Source organism: Oncorhynchus nerka, unplaced genomic scaffold (genome assembly GCF_034236695.1).
Source record: "Oncorhynchus nerka isolate Pitt River unplaced genomic scaffold, Oner_Uvic_2.0 unplaced_scaffold_3025, whole genome shotgun sequence".
In the NCBI taxonomy this organism is placed as follows: domain Eukaryota; kingdom Metazoa; phylum Chordata; class Actinopteri; order Salmoniformes; family Salmonidae; genus Oncorhynchus; species Oncorhynchus nerka.
The window spans coordinates 8,820-15,012 of NW_027038274.1; the positions used below are offsets into that span (position 1 = coordinate 8,820).

At 41.4% G+C, this 6,193-nt stretch overlaps 1 pseudogene; it reads right to left on the reverse strand.

Moving 5' to 3' along the window:
• Positions 1–2,763: 2,763 nt before the first annotated feature.
• On the reverse strand, positions 2,764–5,299 carry LOC115116940 (uncharacterized; annotated as a pseudogene).
• Positions 5,300–6,193: the final 894 nt, after the last annotated feature.

The window sequence follows — 6,193 nt, forward strand, 5'->3', positions numbered from 1 at the left end:
TTACAGACAAATGCTCCATTCATGAATAGGAGGAGTTGATGTGAATATACTTGAGGAGGAAGGGATGTCCGGTTGGGGAACAATCAGATGAGATAATTAGTTGATTATCTGGCAAAGCAAGAGACATGGTAAAGATAAATTTACGCAATGAGACAACAGTTGATCCTACAGAGAAGCCAGAGATTGTATTTGACATTCTGAATCAGAAATTCAGCGAATTGGCCTATTCATGCATGCCCTTGGCTGATTTTTACAATACTAAACCTGTACCCGGAGAGGCTGTTATGGAGTATTGGGTTCGATTGAACAAGGCCGTAGATGTCGCTGACGAGGGCCTTAAGAGACAAGGTAAGAAGATTGACTCCGATGTCGTTAGGATGTTTGTAACCCTACTGCCCTGACCCCACACTGGCAGCAGTATTCCAATACAAGTCTGCTGAGAAATGGACTGCAAGTGAAGTACAGGAGAGAATCTATGAACATGAACGCCGCAGGAAAGCCACCATGTGTCAATCTACCGCTGTATCCTCAAAGCAAGTAACAGTACATCCCCAGATAACTCCATGTAACTGATAACTGATGTAATTTACTCATGTTACCTTATAACTCTTATATGGCTCTATCATGTGGACAATTGAATATTATTTCTAAGGTGTTTTTCCTGTGGTTCCATTTGTTGCCAACATTTGTTGCCACCAGGTGACAACTCTCATTTAAACATCTTTGGCCAGTGCATACGTGAAAATGATTTCATTTGAATAAAGTGTAAACAGATTATTACAGTTACATAAGTGGCAACAGGGAAACTATGACAACATTGCCATTACTGTTGAAAGTTTCCCCTTTTTCTCTCTATTTTTACCCCACATTGTTTTTGCATCGATAACAACAAAAAGCAAAGTCTCAAATTTTAAGCAACATTTGGTAAAAAATAATTTATACACTCCATTGTATACTCCCAGGGCCACAAGCCATGTATGTTCTCTGTACTCTATGACAGGTTTAAAGTTCATGTTCTGTAGACCTATGACACTGACGCTACATGATACATTTGGCTGTTATTAAAATATAAATCTCAATGCATTTCAGCACACTGATATCATAATTGAGGGTCTATTGCAGGTAAACATGTCACTTGATAGGCAAAATAAACACGTTTGGGAAAAAAAGTGGAGGAATAGGAAGTACAAAATTCTGCAGGAGCGAGCAGCATATAAGCAAAGTTGAATATAGTTCTTCATTTTGTGCATTAATGTCCTGTTTCCAGTTAGTCTAATTAACTTATTAAATACTAAATGTGATACAAGCTAAAATTAGTTAGGTAAAATGTGTTTTCTACATTATGATAGCAAGCCAACAGTTTAGCCTTAGTTACCAAGCTTAGCTAGCTCAACAGTTTTAGCCTCCCGAAAGAATTCGTACCTTTGACTTATTCCACATTTTGTGTTACAGCCTGAATAAAATGAATAAATCACCCATCTACACATAGCCCATAATGACAAAGTAAAAACATGTTTATAGAAATGTTTGCAAATTGATTGAAAATTAAATACCTCATTGTACAAGCACCTTTGGCAGAGATTACAGCAGTGAGTCTTTCTGGGTAAGTCTATAAGAGCTTTCCACACCTCTATGTTGGCAGCAGGGTAGCCTAGTGGTTAGAGCGTTGGACTAGTAACCGGAAGGTTGCGAGTTCAAACCCCCGAGCTGACAAGGTACAAATCTGTCGTTCTGCCCCTGAACAGGCAGTTAAACCCACTGTTCCCAGGCAGTCATTGAAAATAAGAATGTGTTCTTAACTGACTTGCCTGGTTAAAGGTAAAATAAAAAAATAAAAATCGTGCAATATTTTCCCATTATTCTTTACAGAATTCTTCAAGCTCTGTCAAATTGGTTATTGATCAACAGTAGTGTATATTTGGCCTTGTGTTTTAGGTTATTGTCCTGCTGAATGGTGAGTTTGTCTCCAAGTGTCTGTTGGAAAGCAGACTGAACCAGGTTTTCCTTTAGGATTTTGCCTGCGCTTAGCTCTATTCCATTTATTTTGATCCTAAAATATTCACCAGTCCTTGCCGATGACACGCATACCCATAACATGATGCAGCCACCACCATGCTTGGAAAATATGAAGTGTGGTACTCAGTCATGTGTTGTGTTTGATTTGCCTCAAACATACTGTAATGCTTTGTATTCAGGACAAAGTTACTTCTTTGACCTAATTTTGTACAGTTTTACTTTAGTACCTTATTGCAAACAGGATGCATGTTTTGGAATATTATATTCTGTACAGACTTCCTTCTGTAATTTTGGTTAGTATTGTGGAGTAACTATGTACAATGCTGTTGATCCAGCCTCAGTTTCCTCCTATCACAGCCATTAAGCATGGCCATCAGCCACCTACAATCTCTAAACTTGGCTTGTCAATTTGATCTTGGGGTGGGCTACTGCTGAAAAAGTATAGCCAACAATAAGCAGGTTCACTTATGACAATCTTTCAAATAGCGTTACCATTGCATGAACACCTGCTGTGACTATCATTAGCAAACTAATTATGCCAAAAGAAGAAAGTGTTACAGTTCAAGAGTAATCAGGACACTGGGAAGTCCAGAACACAAAGTCACAAAACTCTCATTGAGATCATCTTCTTACAACCAGATGGTCACATCTTGGCTATTTTGTGTAGATACCGGCACCGCACTACTGGATTTAGGGTACATCTCATCAGGATCATAGCATTTTGACAACCATTAGAAACAAACACCATTGTAAAGTATTCATTTTATTGAAACGTGCTCAAGTCAAAGGACTTCATATCCATACTGGGGATAGTGGAAAGTGATGCACCCTTCAGGCCACCTACAATTAGATGGCTGTAGAGACAGAAAAGACAGCCATCCCTGTAACAGGTTGAAGAAGTGTTAGTAACATGCATCTCATTGCCGTTGGGGGATGTTACAGTAAAATAACCAGCACACACACACCTGACAAGCAAAGTGTTCCAGACCATTACACCAACCAGTCAACTGAATACAGAACACAATGACAGATGAGTAGGTTACAGGTTCAAGTTCATTTGGCATCAAAGCTCATACAATTAAAAGCCAAGTGTAAACTATAGTCTTCAATGCCAAAATCACCAACCTTGTTCTACAGTAGGATATTTTACAAATTCACTGGGGATCCGGGTTTCAGAGTTTTCCACTATTGTGAGCGGTCCAAGAACAGAGTTTTGAACCAGGCCCTGGGGTTCTGAGAAAAAATATATAAATTACTTCAAGCTGCAGTCCCATCAGAACTCAAGAGTGATCAGCTCAAATGAATATGGAACTACAGTTTAGTCAGGCTTGAAATGAAGTGCCTCAAAATACCTGAATCCACACCCCTCTTCAACCGAGGCTTGCAACTCGAGTCACAGCACTTGCAGAGGTCACTTTGAGACGGGTCGTCCAGCAGCTCCCATCTATGAATAAAAAAGTTGGCTGTTGCATTGGCACTAACGTCATTATGGTCGTTATGTGACCAATACTTACTCTCCAGTCTCTTTAATGTAGTGGCAGGCCTTCTTTTCTATATCAAAAACCTCAGGGTCCCATGCAACAAGCTTACAATGAATATACACCTGGGGTGAAATAAGAGAACAGTCAAGAGCTACAGTATGAAAACAACCCAGTCGTACCGAGAACTTGTGGTCCACTCACTTCCTCGCCTAAGGCAAACTTGAAGGACTGCAGGTAAAGCAGAATAGCAGACGAGTGGTACCTAGGCAGGAACCTGGAGTTCCCAGTCTTCCCATCTGCAAGGCAACTGAAAATGCATTGTGCAATGAGCAGACAAACAGAACTTCCATCCAGCAAATAAGCTAACTTTAAAATGTATTCAATACTTTTCAACATTTGAGTAGGCTGTTTAGCGCTAGGCAGTCAAAAACCAAAACGTGCACCCTACATGGCCATAGCCAGGTCTGGTACATACCCCTTGTTGGTGATTATGGGGTACACCAGGCTCGCAGACTGCAGTTCTGGTGTTGTGGCCGCCACACACTCCTCCAAGAGCAGCAGCAAGGGCTGATGGTCCTTCTGATCCACTGCTGCCCAGATGGGGATGAAAGAGCCCAGGGGAAACAGGCTGCTCTTAGCCAGACCAGTAAGGTCTTCTACATGCAACAGAGAGGGGAAGGGGCGCAATGCTCATACGTACTGTACAGCCACAGGTTTCAACTAGCTTTGGGCAGTGTCCTCTGCTAGGAATTTCTTTACCAGGTAAGTTGACTGAACATATTCTTACAATAATTGATGTTGTATGAGTCACTCACCATTGAGGAGTGCCATGTGGAAAACCAATCCTCCATGACCCTCAGCACTACCATAGGCAGGGATAAGGAATGGGGGAATCCATCCCTCAGGTCTACATACAAGGGGGAATGTTTAGTTTAATAATGAAGGTGGCAAAGGCTTAGGAAGATTTGATTCCAACACCATAGCTAGAGTACACTACACCCAAAGAGAGCCCTAAAACTCCACTCAGTTCCACTGCATTTAAAAAAAATAATCATTCCCCTCTAATTAGGGACTGATTTAGACCTGGGACACCAGGTGTGTGCAATTAATGATAAAGTAGAACCGAAATACCTCTTAGGGTAAGAGTTGAGTACCCCTGGCATAGATGGTTACCTTATGTAAACACACTTAATATGGTGACTAATAGCAGCAGGTTTGGGCTTTCGGTTAGGTCTGTAAGTCAGGCTGGTTGAATAGATGTGTTTTTTTGCCAGTCACCTGGGGAATAGAAGGAGAAGCATTAGTCGTCGCAGGATCCAAAATGGCATACATTGGGTCAAGAGTTAGACATTACCCGTTTCTTGATGGCACAGCCATTGAGGTTGTAGTGGAATGTCGCCATGCCTTCTCCCGTGGGAAGAACAGAAAATGTGGACGGAACACAGTGTCCAAGGAAAAGACGGGCGGCATGTTCAGCCAACTCTGGACTGACCTTCCATGTCACTTTAATGGAGTGTTTCTCACAATCCACATTAAAATCTAAAAATATAAATGTGATAATGTCATCATTCACATCTCAAGAGCCAACACCACAACTTGGCTAGTCTGTTGGGCGGTCAGCATGAGATAAGTAGCCTATTCAAGTTAACATGGTATCAGCGCTACATAATCATATTATGCGTTCATTATTAGACGTACCTTCATTGGCAGCGCTTGCTGCTACGACAGCCAAAACAATTGCACATTGCCAAAGGAGTGACATGACTGAATGATCTAGGAGTGCCTACAAACTAGAAATATTTATGGACCAATTGATCCTAATCATCTTAATTCTGAACACCCGTGAGAGGTCAAGGAGCGATAATTATAGACCTAAAAACCTACCAACATCATCACTTTTGGTATTTCCTGGTCTGAAAACATCCTTGAATTTTTATGGGTTTTAAAAGTGAAAATGGTAATAGTCACATCTTTTCCCCATAAAGTAGTCTGTAAAGCGTCTCACAAAACACGATGGACGGCCAGAATAGTGACTTACACAGGAAATAAAGTTGAATCAAAAAGATTGAACAATCTGGTTTGCTCAATTTGACAGTACCACACTAAGTGTGGATTAGGTCTTTTTTTACATCGATTTAAAGCGTATTTTATGCGACAGTCAAAATGCTGATCAAGGATAAGGTAAGACCAGCCATTTAATTGGTGGCCAAGCCCGCTAGTTTACATACTGAATGGTCATCTCATCACCGATCTAGCTATCTGCCGTAGCTAAATATATGAATAGATCTGAAAAGCGCTATATAGTGGGCATCGCAGCAGGCCATTGGCATACCCGTATAGAATGCAGAGTTCGCTAACGTTAACTATACTGAACCAAAATGTAAACGCCGCAAGCAACAATGAAAGATTTTTCTGAGTTACATTTCATATAAGGAAATCAGTCAATTGAATTAAATTCATTAGGCCCCAATCTATGGATTTCACAGGACTGGGCAGGGGCGCAGCCATGGGTGGGACTGGGAGAGCAGGGGTGCAGCAATGGATGGGACTGGGAGATTAGGGGTGCAGCAATGGATGGGACTGGGAGGGCAAGTGCGCAGCCACAGGGGAGCCAGGCCAAGCCAATCAGAATGAGTTCTTCCCCACAAAAGGGCTTTTTTACAGACAGAAATACTCCTCAGTTTCATCAGCTGTCA